The sequence below is a fragment of the Nannospalax galili genome, unplaced genomic scaffold (assembly GCF_000622305.1).
Source record: "Nannospalax galili isolate Female #2095 unplaced genomic scaffold, S.galili_v1.0 scaffold155, whole genome shotgun sequence".
Lineage (NCBI taxonomy): Eukaryota > Metazoa > Chordata > Mammalia > Rodentia > Spalacidae > Nannospalax > Nannospalax galili.
This window is the reverse complement of record NW_008339923.1, coordinates 1,383,372-1,399,771: the sequence shown is the minus strand read 5'-3', so window position 1 is coordinate 1,399,771 and position 16,400 is coordinate 1,383,372. Positions and strand designations below refer to the sequence as shown.

Sequence of the window (16,400 nt, the reverse complement as noted above, 5' to 3'; positions counted from 1 at the left end):
TCATGTTATTATTTTTTTCTCTGTGATTTTGACATGTGAATGTCTTTTGTAGTTTCTGATTTTTGTGTGAGACCTAAGCCTTCAAGTTTAGGTCTGCTTGTTTTTGTAAACTTTATGTGCGTTTGTGGTTTACATTTTGGGCCTGAAGAGCTGGTTCCTCTAAGCTTCTGGTTCTCTCTTTTGATTTTATATTGGCGTGGCCAGATTGCTTATGTCTTCAGGAGTTCCCACAGAGGCCCAAGTCAGATGAAGATCAGATGCTCTCAGGCTCTCTCCTAAGGTCTGGATCCCTCCAGGAAAGATGTTGTCCTCAGGAATTTGGGGGTTGAACTGGCCTGGGAGCAGGGCCCAGGAAAGATGCTGGTCTCGGGCAGCTGGAGGCCATGCCACCCAGAGATGCAAAGGGAGATGGGGGCGGGAAGAAGCCCCAAGGGCTCCTGGGTACTGCAGGGAGGAACTGGGTTGGTCTGCATGCAAAGGATCAGGAAGCTGAGAGGTCAGCTCTGGTGTACAGGAAAGAGGCTGGCGGGTTGTGCAGCCCAGGGAAGCAGAGGGAGGTGAGGGCGGGTCCAGGCCCAGAGGGCTCCTGGGGACCTAAGAGCTGGGTTCATCTGGATGCAAGGGATCAGGAAGCAGTGGTGGTTACCCCAGTGTCTGGGGTGCCAAGACAAAGAATGGGGCAATACCCAGGCTAGGAGGAGAGGCGGGCAGAGGAGATGGGAGGGGGAGAGGGGAGAGTGAATGACGCTGGGGGAGTCAAGGTGCAGAGGGTGAGATGAACTTATCCAAGAGAGGCCAGCAGGTTGTGTCTACTGTTTTAAAAAAATATTTTATCTATTATTTTTATCTTATGTGTATGCATGTATTGCCTGTATGTTGATAAGTGCACCCGTGTCCTGCAATGCCTACAGAGGACAGAAGAGGTTGTCAGATTTGCTGGAACTGGAGTTATGGACAGTTGTTAGCTGCCATGTGGGTGCTGGGATTTGAACCTGGGTTTTCTGCAAGAACAGCCAGTGTTCTTAACCACTGAGCCATCTCTCCAGCCCCTCAACTTTTCATATTAGAAAAAAAGGAAGTTTTTGTTTCTGTTTTGAGACAGGTTGACCTTGAACTCACAATTCTCCTGCCTGTCTTCTCCATGCTGGGGTTTTTAGGTTTTTAGGGTTGGGGATACAGACAGCTCAGTGGTAGAATACTTGCCTAGATGTTCAAGGCCCTGGGTTTAATGTCCAGAACCACAAAACCAAAACAATATATCTCATACACTTGCATAGGTATATGATGTACTTCTAAAAACTAAACATCCCAAAATATCAGCTGAAAAGTGAGTCAAAGTTGCATCAAAACCACCATCTGAAGAGAACCCTGGTCCAGAAGGACCTGCTGCCCTGCGGCCCTGCTTTCTGGGCTGGCCACGAGGCTTTTTCCACTTCCTCCCCACCCACTCACTTTTCAGCCCACAAGCTGGCTTAGCTCTACCACTGCAACTGCTTTGACAAAGCCAGTCTGTCTTCAAGGACCTCTCTACTGTTATTTAAGAATACCTATTTTTATTTTGTGAGTGTAGTGCCTGCATGTAGGTGGGTGCACCCATGTCGTGTCAGTGCCCACAGAAGTCAGAAGAGGACATCAGATCCCCTGGAACTAGGGTTATGGATGGTTGTTAGCTGCCATGTGGGTGCTGGGAACTGTACCTGGGTTCTCTGCAAGAGCAGCCAATGCTCTTAACCTCTGAGCCATCTCTCTATCTCCTTCTCTACTGTCCTTGACACTAATTTCATCCCCCTTTCTTTGAGACTCAGCAACTTTTAGCCTGTTTTTCAGTAATAAGAAATTAACTGTCACAGGTAGAAACAGCACTAGGAACCCAACCTTAAAGACTTAACGCTACATTGAGGGAAACTGCTCAACGTTATACTGGAGAGGCTGGACTGTGGAGAATGCTGTACTCTACCTACTAAGTTCTTATATTTTATTTATGTACAAGTACACATGCATGCAGGTGCCTAAAAAGGCCACAAGAGGGCATCGGATCCCCTAGAGCTGAAGTTACAGGCAATCCTGAACCATCTGATTTGGGGGCTGGGCACTGAACTCCGATCCTCCAGAAGAGCAGCAAGCACTCTTAACTGGTCAGCCATTTCTCCAGCTCCTAGTTCTATTTCTGTGATTGGTCCTCCTCAATTTTCTTCTTAGACATTTTTCTCCACTTTCTCATGTCCTGCCATGTCCTGCAGTTCTGACAAGGTTTCACTATGTACCAGCCTGGCCTCAAATTCGAGATCCTCCTGCCTCCCCGGTGCTGGACTTACAGGCATGTACCACACCTGCCTCCTGAGTAGAGTATGTATACAGCCTCCAGGCCAGTCTCTGCCTCCTAGTTCCATCGAACTCTCCAAGGCTTAATGTTCTTCCCATTTTGCTGTCCTTGGATGATCTCATCAACTCTTACTGTTTGAGCTCCTAGGTCTGCACCTCCAGGCTTGCCCTTAACCTTGAGATTCAGTCACACATGCAACTGCTTATGGAACATGCCCAATTAGGCATCCCACACACACTGCAAAATCAACATGACGAAAACTAAATTCATTAGCTTCCTTCTGCCAAGATTTCCCAGCTGCTGCCCACTCCTATCTCTACCCACTCACCCAGCTAGAAACCTAGGAGCCATCTCCAGAGAGCCTTTCCCCCGACCAATCAAGCTCTGCCTCATAGTTCTCGGAATTGTTCACCATTTCTGTCACTACCCTGAACTCCATCTTCCTCATTCATGTAGATTTGCCAGGGGGCTTTTGAGACAGGGTTTCATTATGAATCCCTAGCTGGCCTTAAATCAAGATCTTCCTGCCTTCCCAGTGCTGGGATCACTGGCATATACTACCATACTTGACTTTTCTTCCTTTTTCTTTACTTACGTGGTGTGTGCACATGTGTACGCCACAATGTACATGAGATCAGAAGGCAACTTGCAGCAGTAGGCTTTTTTCCTTCCACCATGTAGGTCCCAGAGATCCAACTAAGGTTGTCAGGCTTGGCAGCAGGTGCCTTTTACCCACGGAGCTATCTCACCAGCCCACACACACCTGGCTACTCAATAGGGTATTTTTATAGCCTCCTATCCAGTCTCTTGGCCTTCTAGTCCCATCAACATTCCCCTTCATATTCTAGCCACAAGAGCGTAAGGAGCCTCCTCACTTCCTGATGCCCCACTGCCCTGCCTTCTCCCACAACCCTTTCTGCAGGTCATTTCCACCCAGGAAAAAGAATCCTGTCTTTTATCTGCTATCCAGAACCCCCACTCTTTCAACCCTTTTAAGGTTGATGACCTGCTTCCTGCTGGCACTGAGTATTATGTCCATAGAACTCAACAGAGAAAGGCAGGAAGACCCTCACTACCGGATCACTGAGGAATATGATACAAAGAAACTAGTGAAGGCATTTAAGAAGAAATTTGCCTGCAATGGTATGGTAATTAAGCACCAAGAATATGGAGTCACAAGTAATTCCGCTGCAGGGTGACCAGTGAAAAAACATTTGCCAATTCCCAATACGATTGGCTGAAGATTCAAAAGCTTTTAAGTGCTTGTGGCTCTCTGAAGCTTAAGTGAAGATTTCCGTGCAATGAGCAGTGTCCTTCCTGTCCATCACAAATTTAAAAACCTTACAGCTTGTATAACCTAACCACTGGGTTCTGCTTTTAACTTGGACTAGTCTAATTCCTTCAGGCAACAAACTGAAAAGAGCCATGCTTAAAACAAATGCCATTATTCCACTTTTCAAATGTGTCTCCCCACCTGCTGCAGGTTAAAGAGTGGCACAGGGACCCTCTTTCTCTGCTCCAGTTTGGCCTTCTCAGTTTCATCTCCGGCCATCTCTGCTTTGGACTTTCCTTTGGGCAACATCAAATTGCTAGTATGTCCCCAAGATATCACGAAGTTGTTCACCTTGATTATTTTTCCAACTCAAAATGCCCTGAAACAGGGCACATGCCTTAAGAACAGAGGAAATTAAAGGTCCACTCAGCTCATGACTACCATTTATTGACTCAGGTACTAGAAATGTTATGTGCTTTAAATCCCTTCCTAAAGGTCAGGTTATGATCCCATACAGGATCCAGTAACAATGTGGAGATCACAAAAATCTGTAAAGAGTTTCTGAATGTGCAACAACCAAAATGAAGTAAAAACCAAGCATAATGAATCTGTAGTGTTTCTGGCAAAGCCTCTGTGTTACGTCATACAATTTTACTACAGCCTTGATTCTGAACATAAAATGTGCATTCTGCAATTCATATGGTGTCACACTATGCAATGCAACAACAAAAAAAGCTATGAATTGCAGTGTTTTGTTGTTTTTTTTTTTTACTGTATACATCATCTGCTCTTAGAGAAACATAATGGTTTAATTAGGAAAACAAAGAGTATTTCCTTATTGCCATTTCTCATTGGGGAATGATCAAATTGATACATATATTTTAACTGTATTATGTTAGAAATTTTGATCTCAAAAATTGCTAGTTGGGGCTGAGCATGGTGGCACATGCCTTTAATTCCGGCACTTGGGAGGCAGAGGCAGACGGATCTCTGAGTTCAAGGCCAGCATGGTCTACATAGTTAGTTCCGAGCCAACTGGGGCCACAGGGAGACCCTGTCTCAAAAAGACAAAAAAAAAAAAAAAAAAAAAAAAAAAAAAAAAAAAAAAAAAAAGAAAAGAAAAGAAAGGAAAAAAAAATTACTGTTTGGGTTGCTGATTTCAGGTTCATTAAAAAAATCTTTAAATAAATTTCATCTTGGGATTAGAACAGAATTTTGTCTTGGGATTAGAACAGAATTTCCAATAATTTCTGAATAGCTCTAAACATACTTTGGCCATTTTGTACTATGTATTTATGTGAAACAACAGATGACCAGGAAAAATGGGGAAGATGCTCTATACTGTGCATTATCACATACACAGCAAAGACTTAAATCTTTATGTAAAAATGGGTATGCACATCCACCAAATGCAAATTTTCTTTACTCTTTAAATAGTATGATTGTATGTATACCAAAGAATTTTTTTCCAAATAAAGTTATGATTTATTATCAGTAAATGTTTGATTTGCATACTTATTTTTAAAACTTTTTTTACATTTTTTTGTTTTTGTGCATATGTGGGCCAAGTGCCACTTTATGTGTGGAGGTCAGAGGACAACTTTGGAGTGGGGATCAGTTCCCTTCTTCCACAATGTGGGTTCCATGGATCAAACTCAGGTCCATCAGGCTTGGCAGAAAACACCTTTCCACACTGAGTCACCCTGCCAGTCCCTTGAATACACACCTATTTTATATACCCATATTCTCAGAAATCCAGGTGGAAAAGCTTAAGAAGCCCTACATAAAATGAACTTTTCTTAGGTTGCCTATATTTAACCCCCATTAGTTACAGGCACTTTCCAATCACATATTTAATTTTTTTCATTTATTTATTTACTTTTATGTGTGTAAGTGTTTTGGATGCATGTAAGTGCACCTCAGCATGCAAACCAGCAGAGGCCAGAAGAGGGCTTCAGATCCTTGGAACTGGAATTACGCACATCTGTTAGCTGCTACATGCAAGCAGGGAACCAAACCAGGATCTTCTGGAAAAGCAGCTCTTAACTGCTGAGCCATCTCTCCAGTTCCCAATTACTCATTTTCCACTTCATACAAATCTCTCTTCTGGTTATTTTAACATAATTTAAAAAATAACCTTTCAATGTTACCAATATACTTTAACATCGACTTCTGAGCTGTTACTCTCTAAATTAAAATCATAGACAAATTTAGTTTTCAAATAAATCCAAACTACACTGGAGAAGCTACTGTGCAGAGTAGGTGGATGCACCACCCGGAATTGAGCAACAGAGCAGCCGGGCTGGTTTAATAAGTGGCAATACTTTCCATTAGTCACAACATGGAAACCTTCACCTAGGACTGCTTGATTATTAATGGAGTGTTTTTGAAAAGTGAGAAAAACCCAATCCTACCCTTTGCTCTTAGACTATAGTTATAAATGAAAATAGTCACAATATAACATAGATCAGAATGTAAATTACCTTCTTCAACAACAATAAAATGTATTTCTTCTTCAAAAATTTTATTATTTCAGCTGGGCATGGTGGCACACACCTTTAACCCCAGCACTTGGGAGGCAGAGGCAGGCAGCTCTCTGTGAGTTCAAGGCCAGCCTGGTATACAATAGTGAGTCCCAGGCCAGCTAGGGCTACAAGGAGACCCTGTCTCAACAAACAACAACTTATTATTTCTCTACATTCCTAACAAAGTGAACAAAAGGATGGATGTGATGCTCCCAGGTCACATCAAGGGCAGAGATGCAGGAAACACCAGCATACTTAGTTAACTTAATGTTTGCAAAGCCAAGTGCAGCACTGATATGCAGATCAAAGCGTGGGAACCATAAGCATTGCTGAGAAGAAAGTGTGACTTCATCCAGCCTACATGGGTTTCTCAGAAGGCTTGGAAAGAGGCTTACAGCAAATGCTGTCAGCTACCTATGGCTTTCTCAACACTCCTTTGAAACGACTTCAAGTTTAAGCCAGCAAGTTATCGCCATATGGCCAGTAATCACAGCTCTCCCAGCAGCTGGCCACATATCGGTCATCTCCAAAGCTTTTAAAAACGGGTGCCTAGGTATTAGCCTAGCCTAAGAGAAAGTGAAGGTGAGGAGCCATGATGGAGAATTCAGCTTTAAAAATGCACCAGGCAATTCAAATGGACACTGTGGGTTGAAAACCACTTAGATTACATATACTCGCTGTTTATACGCCCAGTTCTCTGGGTTTAAGGTTGGGATTTCAGTACAGGTATACAGATACCTGGATTCTGACTCTAGTGCTGACATAGCACTTGTATGACCTGTGGTCATTTTATCTATCTCTGGTCTCATTTTCTTCATCCATTAAGAGATAGCTCCTGGGCTGAAAGATTGCTCACTTGGTAAAGAGCTTGCCTTGTGAGCACAAGGACCTGAGTTCAGTCCCCAGAACCCAGGTTTAAAAAGAAAAAAAAAAAAAAAAGCCAAGTTTGGTGGCACATGCAGGACAGTGAAAGACTATCTCAAAAAAAAAAAAAAAAAAAAAAAAAGTAAGTTTAGTTCCCCCCAAACATCTTGATCAACTACATAAGGTATCACTTGACCAGCATCCCCAATTCCTATGAAGAGCACTCCATTAGCACACTCATTCCTGCCCTTTATGCCACCTGTATCAGCCCTGATAACAAACGCCCTCCTTTGGTCAAGGTGCTAGCTAGGCTCCAAGGTGGCCCTCAACAGCTATCTTTGTGCAGTTTGCTCCAAAAGTGAAAAAAGTGGGCCACCAGAATGAGCAGTGCACTGTAAAACGATGTGTGTGACCGTCACAACACACCCTGCCTGATATCACTTTCATGGGTCAGTCTACAGGCGCTAATACCAGTAGGCAGGAAGAACTGAGGCCTCCTGCCGACAGCCAGCACCAACAGGCCAGGAGTGTGAAACAGCCATCTTGGAGGCTGATCCTTTTTCATTTGAGGACAGTCTCACAGGAGACTTCCACCTAACCTGAGTGGGAATTCCTGGCTTTCAAAAGCTGGGTATTATTACCTACCAGTGGAAAAGCAACAAAGCCAGTGTCACTTGCTCTCTTCAATGTTAAATCACAGGAATGCCTTTATTTTAGGGTTAGAGCCACAGAACTGTAGAAAGCTCAAAAGGACCACAGTCAAGCTCGCATTGGATAGGGAATTTTCTATTTCTGGTTAGAAAAAATTAACTAGGATTCAATTTCTGCCCAACTTCAGTAGGTTTCCTTAAGTGCCAATCTTTCCCTCCTCATTCTCCCACCTGTCACCACTAACCTAGCTGTTCCTCTCCTAGTTTGCAGGTTTTTCCTGCTTCCTAATCACAGCTTTCTTCAAAGTTCTGTCCTGGAAGGTATTTAAACACTGGTTGAAAAACTTACATCATAAAGGTACCACTCAAGCTTGCGTGGTGTCTCACACTTGTAATCCCAGCACTCTCAAGTGAGTCCTGTGAGTCCTGTGAGTCCTAGGCCAGCCTGGACTACAGTGAGTGAGGTCTTGTCTCAAAAAATCAAAACAGACAAAAACTATAAAATATAAAAATAAATGAAGGCATCACTCAAAGTGAGATAATCAGGGAGGGGAAAAGGGTGGAGCTGGTTTGGAAAGCAAAGGAATGAGAAGAATTCAAGTTTGGGGGAGCTGGAGAGATGGCTCAGTGGTTAAGGGAGCAAACTGCTCTTGCAGAGGACCAAGGTGGGTTCTAAGAACCCACTTAGGGCACTCACAACTACCTGTAACTCCAGCTCCAAGAGGACCTGACGCCTCTGGCGGCCACAGGCACCTGAGCTCACATGTATATACCCTTCCTACATATACACATAATTAGTGAATAATAATAAACCTAAAAAAAAAAAAAAAAGAATTCAGGTTGCATTGGGCATGATGGTGCACGCCTTTAATTCCAGGACTTGAGAGGCAGAGGCAGGTGGATCTCTGTGAATTCAAGGCCAGCCTGGTCTACATAGTGAGTTCCAGGCCAGCTGAGACTACAGAGAGACCCTGTCTCAAAGACAAAAAAAAAAAAAATTCAAGGATGATCCCACACCATGGGGGCGGAGCTGCCAGAAGACTGGAAGGATGCTTACGTGTGTGTGTGTGTGTGTGTGTGTGTGTGTGTGTGTGTGTGTGTAGTCTTTTCTAGCAAGGATGATTTATAAGCAGTCACAGGACGAGGCCGACAATGAACAGCAGAATGCTTCCTGGGCTAATGTCAAGGTAATTTTTTATTCACTCTTTATCAAGGTCTGAAGAATCTAGAAATTTCTCATGGATTCCCATGTAATTACTATAGTCAAGGCCAGTTACTACTTGTTCTAATTAAGGGGATCAAATGATTGGATACACGAACAGTTTGAAAACAGCAATCAGAAAGAGAATTACATGCTTCACAAAATTAAACCCATATACTTACTGACATAATTGTTTTTAGACCTGTGTTGCTTACACAGGTCTAAAAATTTCCATAATTATCTTTTAAAGAGTCAAATTCAATTTTTTACAACTTTTCTTAACACCAGGTGAACCTTCCCCCAACCAGGTACTTTAAAATTTACCACATTCTAATGTTATTTCCTTCTTCACTGCAGGTTTTAGGAATGTCCTTGCTGGCAGTAAACTTTCTATCCTCGAATCATTCTGTTTTACTGCACTGAAATGTATACACAGTGAGATGTACAAACCTAAGAGCTTTTGTAAATGTGTATACCCATGGAATTTTTTGTTTTGTTTTGTTTTTTGGTCTTTTTGAGACAAGGTCTCCCTGTAGCCCCAACTGGCTTGGAACTCACTATGTAGGCCAGGCTGGCCTCAAACTGAGTACAGTGATCTGCCTGCCTCTGCCTCCCAAGCTCTGGGATTAAAGGTGTGCACCACCAGGCCCGGCTTGTTTTGTTTGTTTGAGGCTGGGTCTCGCTCTGTAGCCCTGGATGGCCTAGAACTTGCTATGTAGACCAGGCTGGCCCCAAACTTAGAGATCTGCCTGCTCTGATTCTCAGCTTCTGCCTCCAGAGTGATGGGATTAAAAGTGTGCTCTACAACACCTGATTCTCCTTCCTTTTAAAAAACAACTTTTTTGATTGATTAATTTTATCTTTTGTGTATGAGTGTTATGCCTGCATGTATTTAAGTGCATCCATGCCATGCAGTTCCCATGGAGGACAGAAAAGGGCATCATATCCCCTGGAACTTCACCATGTGGGTGCTGGGATTCAAACCCAGTCTTCTGCAAGAGCACCCAGTGCTCTTAACTGCTGAGCCATCTCTCTAGCCCCTGTCCTTTTGTTTTTTAAAAAAGTGCTTTCCAGTGCTGGGGCTCAAACCCAGGGCCTCAAACAAAATAAGTGCTATACCCTCAGTCCATTCTATTCTCTTATGGTGTAGTACTACACTGTCTTGCAGCTTACAAATACCTTTTTATGGCCCTCTGTCTTTCTACCTTGGATTACAAAGTCTAGAAAACTACCCTGCACACAGCAAGTGCTAAATAAATACTAGTTAAGCAAATATATACACACATGTTCAAGGTGATGTAGGTCTTAGATTTAAGCACCAAAATAAGGCCTTTCTCTCTAGTCTACCTGTGGTAGCACATGCTGCACTAGCCTGACTTTCAAAAGATCCTTAACAAAACCTACTGGCTACAGCTACCCCTGGCTGAACCTGGAAGGAACATTAACAAAGGACAATAACTGAATGCTAAGGGCATATCAGGCATTGTTCTACGCATTTCACATGGATTGATATTTAATCCTCACAAGTTATAGGCACTATTATTCCCATTTCTAAGGTAAGAAAATTAGGGAAAATGCTAGAAGTGGCAGCCCTGAGAGCAGAATCTGTACAGGGGAAACTCAGCCCCAGGGCTTGAACCACCAGCCCCTTGTGCCCTGCATATACGTGGCTGAAATCCTCTACCATAAAAACTTTAGCTGGGGTAGCGGCAGTGCCATTACACAGCTAATGTGTAGTCTGGGGCTCAGAAAGTGATACTGTGATACGGGTGCCTGCTATGCCGAGTACCCTGAACTGAAAAAGCACCTTTAAGGTTTTTCTGGCCTCCTTTCTTTGTGTGTAGGAGAGCTTTCCCAAGGGTCTACTATGAGACCATGGGAAGCTCTTCCACAAGGAATGTAGTTGCTAGGGCTAGCTCTCTACAGTTTGTCCAATAACTAGACTAGACCTGACACCACACCCAGAGCCCAGAGGAACTTTGTTCTGCTATATCACCTGGGTTTCAGGCCAGTTTGCCACTTCTAAAAACCATTTACTCTCCTCTAAAATCGGTACATTCCCCATCGTTTCCCCCTCCTATAGAGAGAGGGCAACAAACTTCTAAGCCTTACTGATTGAGTACACCTTCCTGTTTTCTCCTTCCTTTACACAAGATTAATTTGGCATACTTTCTCCTGTTAATCTGTCTACTGTCAATTTCAGCAGACTCAGTGCTCAACCTTCTGAGGAAGGGTGCTAGTAACTGGGTGTAATTAATGCCTCATCCCTAGATAACTGGTGTCTTTCAATCTTGGGAGAATGGAGAAACTGACCCCATCCCTGTACTTCCTAACCTTGGCTACCCTCACCTGGGGATCCATCCTTCAGAAGTTGAGCTCATTAAAACATAAACCAACAGAGGCAGCCATCTGAGAATCTATCTCATTTAACACAGCCTGAACAAAAAGCTGCCCTCATATATCAAAAGTGGGTGTGGAGGTGGATTATAGAATTACAATGAATTTCTCCAGTGGCCCTGGGCAAATCACCTCCCCTCATTTTCCACAATCATTAGGGTTTCAGGCGGTAATCTATAAGGTCCTACTGCATTCTAAAAATGCTTTGATTCTTACACACACAGGACTATTCCAAATCTATCGTTAACAAAAGCTGCCAAAAGCCTCCCCTAAATACCCTCTCATTATGTTACTTTCTTAAAGAATCCAAGTGACTCCCTAAGGCCTCTTACATAACTTCTCATTTTTTGTCAAGTTTTCAGAGCACCTGTACAGCCTCACTGACCTACTTTCTTTCATCTTATTTTATTTCATTGCAGTGCTGGGGATCTAGCTGAGGGCCTTGTATGGAAGTGCTCTACCCTCATCACCGTCCCTGCTTCCGCTATTATTCACTGTATTGTGCTCCGTTCGGCTGGTCTTCCCAGTGTCTCCTTTTTACATGATCCAATTCCCACCTTTTGAACTTTTGTTCTAGTTACCTCCTACCCACAGCCCCAGGCAGAAACGCGGAGTTCTCCCTGTAGGAGCTCTCCTTCAAACGAGGTCACTATTCTTTCCAAGGAAGCCTTTCCAGGTTTCTTTGAATTATCCTTTTCTTCAATCAACAGAATGAACTAAACCTTTTTGCAAGACGCAAGATATACGTAGTAAGAATTAAGGAAACCATTTTACACGTTAGCCTATGCTAACCGTAAGCCCCAGTACCCGTTCTTAGTTTCCTTAAACATCTCACCTTAGGCAGGAACCGTGCACTAGGAGTCTCCTTACGCCCTCAAAGCATCTAGTACCAATTCAAGCTATCAGGAGTAGCCCAGTGTCTGGGCCTGCAGCCGGGCGGGGAGGTGGGTGACGGGCAGGTGCAGGGAGAAGGCAGAGGGCACCAGGTGTGCAAGTCATCCAGGTGCCGCAGCGCCTGAGCACACGGTACCGGGGACGTCCAGGGTTCTGCGGCCCCGGGCTTCCAGGCCAGGCCTCCCAGAGCCTCCTCTGCCCCAGCCCGGCGCCCACTACTGGGCCGGCTGTGGGTCCCGCCGCCCGGAGGCTCCAGGCGCAGCTGCGGCCCAGGATGTCGCGCGCGCGACCGGGCGCCACTCACCAGGTCCGAGGATGCTCCGCGCGACACGACCGACGACGGCGACGAGCGCTGGGCTGTGGCTGGACGGTGGCGGCGCCGCACTTCCTGCCTGGGGCGGGGCGGAAGGCGCACCGGAAGGCGCAGCGCGACCAACCGCGACGGGGCGGGGGGCGCTAAAGTGCGGGGCGGCCCGGGGACCGGGCGGCCGGCGGGGTGGGGCGGGGGCGGGATGTGCTGCCCACGGGCCCCGTACAGACTAGGGCTGAGCCCCTTCCCGGCCGGAACCTCATGGCATCCCCCAGCCGCAGCCCCCACCCCGCCCCCCACGCTGCGGTCCCGCCGCCCTTCCCGCATTCCTGGGCCGAGGGCGGGGCTGGAATTTGACCCGGGTGGACCCGACCCGCCCCGGTTTGAGGTCCCCAGGCGCTCGCAGCGGCCTGCCCAAGGTTGCCTTATTTAGCGGAGGGTAGTTGGCTGATTGAAATAGAGTTTTAGATAAAGTTTTCTAGAGAAGGAATGAGGGTGGCGGCCGAGCTCAGAACCCTTTCACTTCTCAGGAAATTACATCCAGTGTCCTTTAACCCCATCCCATCTCCAAATAAGCTGACGGGCATTATCAGGCCTGCTGAAAAGTCACAGGAGATCTTTGAGTTATCTGCTTTCTTATTTTAAAGACTTGACAGAATTAAGCACACACATTGTGTACTGGGTCCCAACATGGAAAACCCATGGCTATATTACCCAGGTTTTGTTCTAGATACTGCTCACGGCTGTAGTCTGCAGCAGTTTCCTTCGTAGTGGCCATCTAGACGAACAGCATTAGTTCATATTAATGGATGATTGTCAATTTAGTTGCAATCTTTAGTACACTAAACACTTTTTATTGCCTTTATATGTACCAGAGGCTGGAGATGAGCAGTTCAAACAAAGTATCTTTGAGCAGTTCAAAGTATCTTCCCTCGGGTGAGAACGGTGTGTGTTCAGCACTGAATAGGAGCTGAGTGAAATGCACATCAGTGTCTAAACAATGATGAAAACAGAAACAAAAGCAACCCAACAAAAATACCTACCCAGGGCTAGGACCCTTGCACACCTCCAGATCTGAGCGCTTTCCCAGACCTGCCATAATTAATGCATCTCTCAGCAGAGAAGCTTCTTTATACAGCATATTACTATCACAGAGAACCACAACTGGTCAAGAGGTTGCAAACTGCTTATCCCTGAATAGGACACCTTTATCAAACTTCTGCCTCCCAAGGCTCCAGGATCACTGTCGACAGAAAGACTGTAAGAGCCAGAGGTTGTGGACAACTACAAGGAAACAGTATTGCTGAGGCCTGGCAGTTACTCGTTATGAACATGCAGTGATGGTGACAACATACACAGGTCCCACTAAGCTCAAGCCAGACAAAATCCCAGCATGGGGAAGTGGGTAAGAAACCCCAACCGTATCTGAGGAACTACTGGATACTGGGAGAGGGAGAGTCAGTCTTGGTTAACCAGGATTCAGTGGATGGACCCACACCGAAAGGCATTTGGGGACACAAATTTGACTATAGAAATACACTGTATGCTGGGCATGATGACACATACCTGTAACACCAGCACTCTGAAAGCAGAGGCAGGCAGATCTGAGATAAGGTCAGTCTGCATAGTGAGTTCCAAGCCAGCTAAGGCTACAGGGAGAGCCTGTCTCAAAAAGATAAAAACAAAACAGAACAACAAAGAGCTGTACGAAATTCCCAAAAATTCAATAAAAAATAGACTCACAAAAATATATTTTAAAAATCTAAAAAATAAAAATAAGAAACTAACGCAGGGACCAGTACACAGCTCAGCAGATAAAGGTGCCTGCTAACAAGCCTAATTTCCAGGACCCACATGGTGGCGAGAACCAACGCCTGCAGGTTGACATCTGACCTCAACATGCAGGTGCCATTCATACAAAATAAAGTTATTCAAAAATAAACTTGGAGTGGCTGTTAAAACAGATCCTTGAGCTTCAAAACCTGGTATTAGTATTCAGTAGAATAAACACCAGGTAATGTTGATACTCTGGTGCTCATCTGAAGACATCTGGTTGTATTTATTCTTCCCCTTAGATGCAGCCTACCATTTGACTGTAACTCTGTTTCTTATAAGATTTCTGGCTGTTTTCACAGAACTCTTTCTAAGTCCTCACCCTAGTCAATGTATGATTAGAGCTAGTAAGCAGGATGTGGTGGCACATGCCTGCAGTCCTAAGCACTCCAGAGGCAGAAGGACCTCAAGTTCAAGACTAACTTACATTGTGACATCCTTTCACAAAAAACAAAGGGGATGGGGGGTGGGCTCAGTGGGCAGGAGCACATAAGCAGGCAAGAGGACCTAAGTTTGAATTCACAGTACCCATATAAAAGCCAAGCTATCCCTCTTTCTACAAATAGACTTCAACCTCTAAAGACATGCCTTTTGTCTTCCCTTCTTGATTCTTCACGGGGCCCCACTGGCAAGCCAAACAATAATGACTATTTATTTAGACAGCTAATTGTGTTCACACCATTTACCTTTACTGTTTCTAATTTGGGTAGCAAATTTAAAAGGAACTATTCCTATTTCAGATAAATAAGCTGCCATTTAAGAACAGCCTGGCCTGCCTTAGGACACAGATTTACTCAGGTAACAGGTAGAATTTATTCAACCAAATCCAGACCCAAGTACATACTACTTTTAATAATTAAAAAGAAATGCTATTATGAGCTACAGTGTTAATTCATTTTACAAATGAATTAACAGATCAACAAGCATTTATAAAGCCAGTGTAACAAAAATGGGACTTGAAACGTAGATGTATCAGACCCCCTAAAACTTCAGTTTTGTTTACTACTTTGGCTTCTACATTCAAAACTACCCTAAAACTATTCTAGGAAAGGTGAACAGGCCAAATCTAGCGTCTCATTTAAAGTTCACCACACTTGACTTTTCTGTGATTTGATACTAACTTCCTCACTCTTTAAAACTCCATTTCCATAACTGTTTCTGTGGTCCCATTTACTTCTCAAAGCCATTTAGTAAGTTTCTACCTCATCCTTAAAGTTTCCTCTACCCTCATTTTGTAGAAAGTGGTTCCCTTCTCAGAACTTGCTTTTACCTGTCTTCTATTCTGGCCTCCTTCTGTCTCAGTACCTCCAATTCCCATCCTCAACTCTTAGGTTCCTGATCAAATAGAATTGAGGCCCTGGAGTCCAAATGGCAATATAATCATAAACAGGTGGATGGGGTGCTGGTCCATCACATTGGTTTCACTGTAACTTTGAACTTGTTTCAAAGTAATTTTCATCACAGAAAGTTTAGAGACTGGTTTTGTAGTCAAAGTCCACTGCTAGATGAGATTCAGCTTTTGAAAGAAAATTATTTTTAATTTGTTTATTTTTTGGTCTTTTAGAGACAGGATCTCCCTGTAGCCCCAGCTGGCCTGCGCTATGTAGACCAGGCTGGCCTTGAACTCAGAGATCTGCATGCCTTTGCCTCTCAGAGTGCTGGGATCAAAGGCGTGCACCACCATGCCCAGCAATTTTTATTTTTTAAATTCTATGTATGAGTGTTTTGCCTGCATGTAAGTAAGTGTACCCATGTGTGCAGTGCCCGAAGAGGCCAGAAAAGAGCTTCAGAGTACATGAAACGGAGTTAAGGATGGCTGTGAGCTGCCATGTGGGTGCTGGGAACTGAACTGGGATCCTCTGCAAGAGCATCCTGTGCTATTAACTGCTGAGCCATCTCTTCAGCCCTCTTTCAGCTCTTTACTTGCAGTTATCATTGCTTAAGCAAAGCCCAGCAACTAAGCAGAAAATCCTACTATTTCCTACCTACTGTTCCTAATGAAGGGTAGCACTTTAAAGTGCCCAAATGGAACTGGACACTGCAAGAAATCATTTTAGTAGTACTTTTTTTCTATAGCTGAAATAATTTCATCTCTCACTAAAGATCCATTAATGAAGCAGAAAGGATCAT

General features: G+C 44.3%; 1 protein-coding gene and 1 pseudogene across 3 annotated transcripts in view; one reads left to right on the top strand and one right to left on the bottom strand.

Moving 5' to 3' along the window:
• The window catches only part of LOC103735447, an 11,277-nt pseudogene extending 7,755 nt beyond the window's left edge, over nucleotides 1–3,522 (top strand).
• LOC103735402 (myosin regulatory light chain 12B) overlaps nucleotides 1–12,598 on the bottom strand; it is a 29,211-nt gene extending 16,613 nt beyond the window's left edge. Inside the window, exon 1 of one of the 3 annotated variants that reach the window (XM_008834621.3) lies at nucleotides 12,432–12,598. The gene's annotated coding sequence lies outside the window, so the exon portion shown is untranslated. Of the gene's footprint in view, nucleotides 1–12,068; nucleotides 12,404–12,431 lie in introns of those variants that run through there. The other 2 variants (XM_008834619.3, XM_008834620.3) reach the window with 2 other exon arrangements.
• Between the last annotated feature and the right edge of the window lie 3,802 nt (nucleotides 12,599–16,400).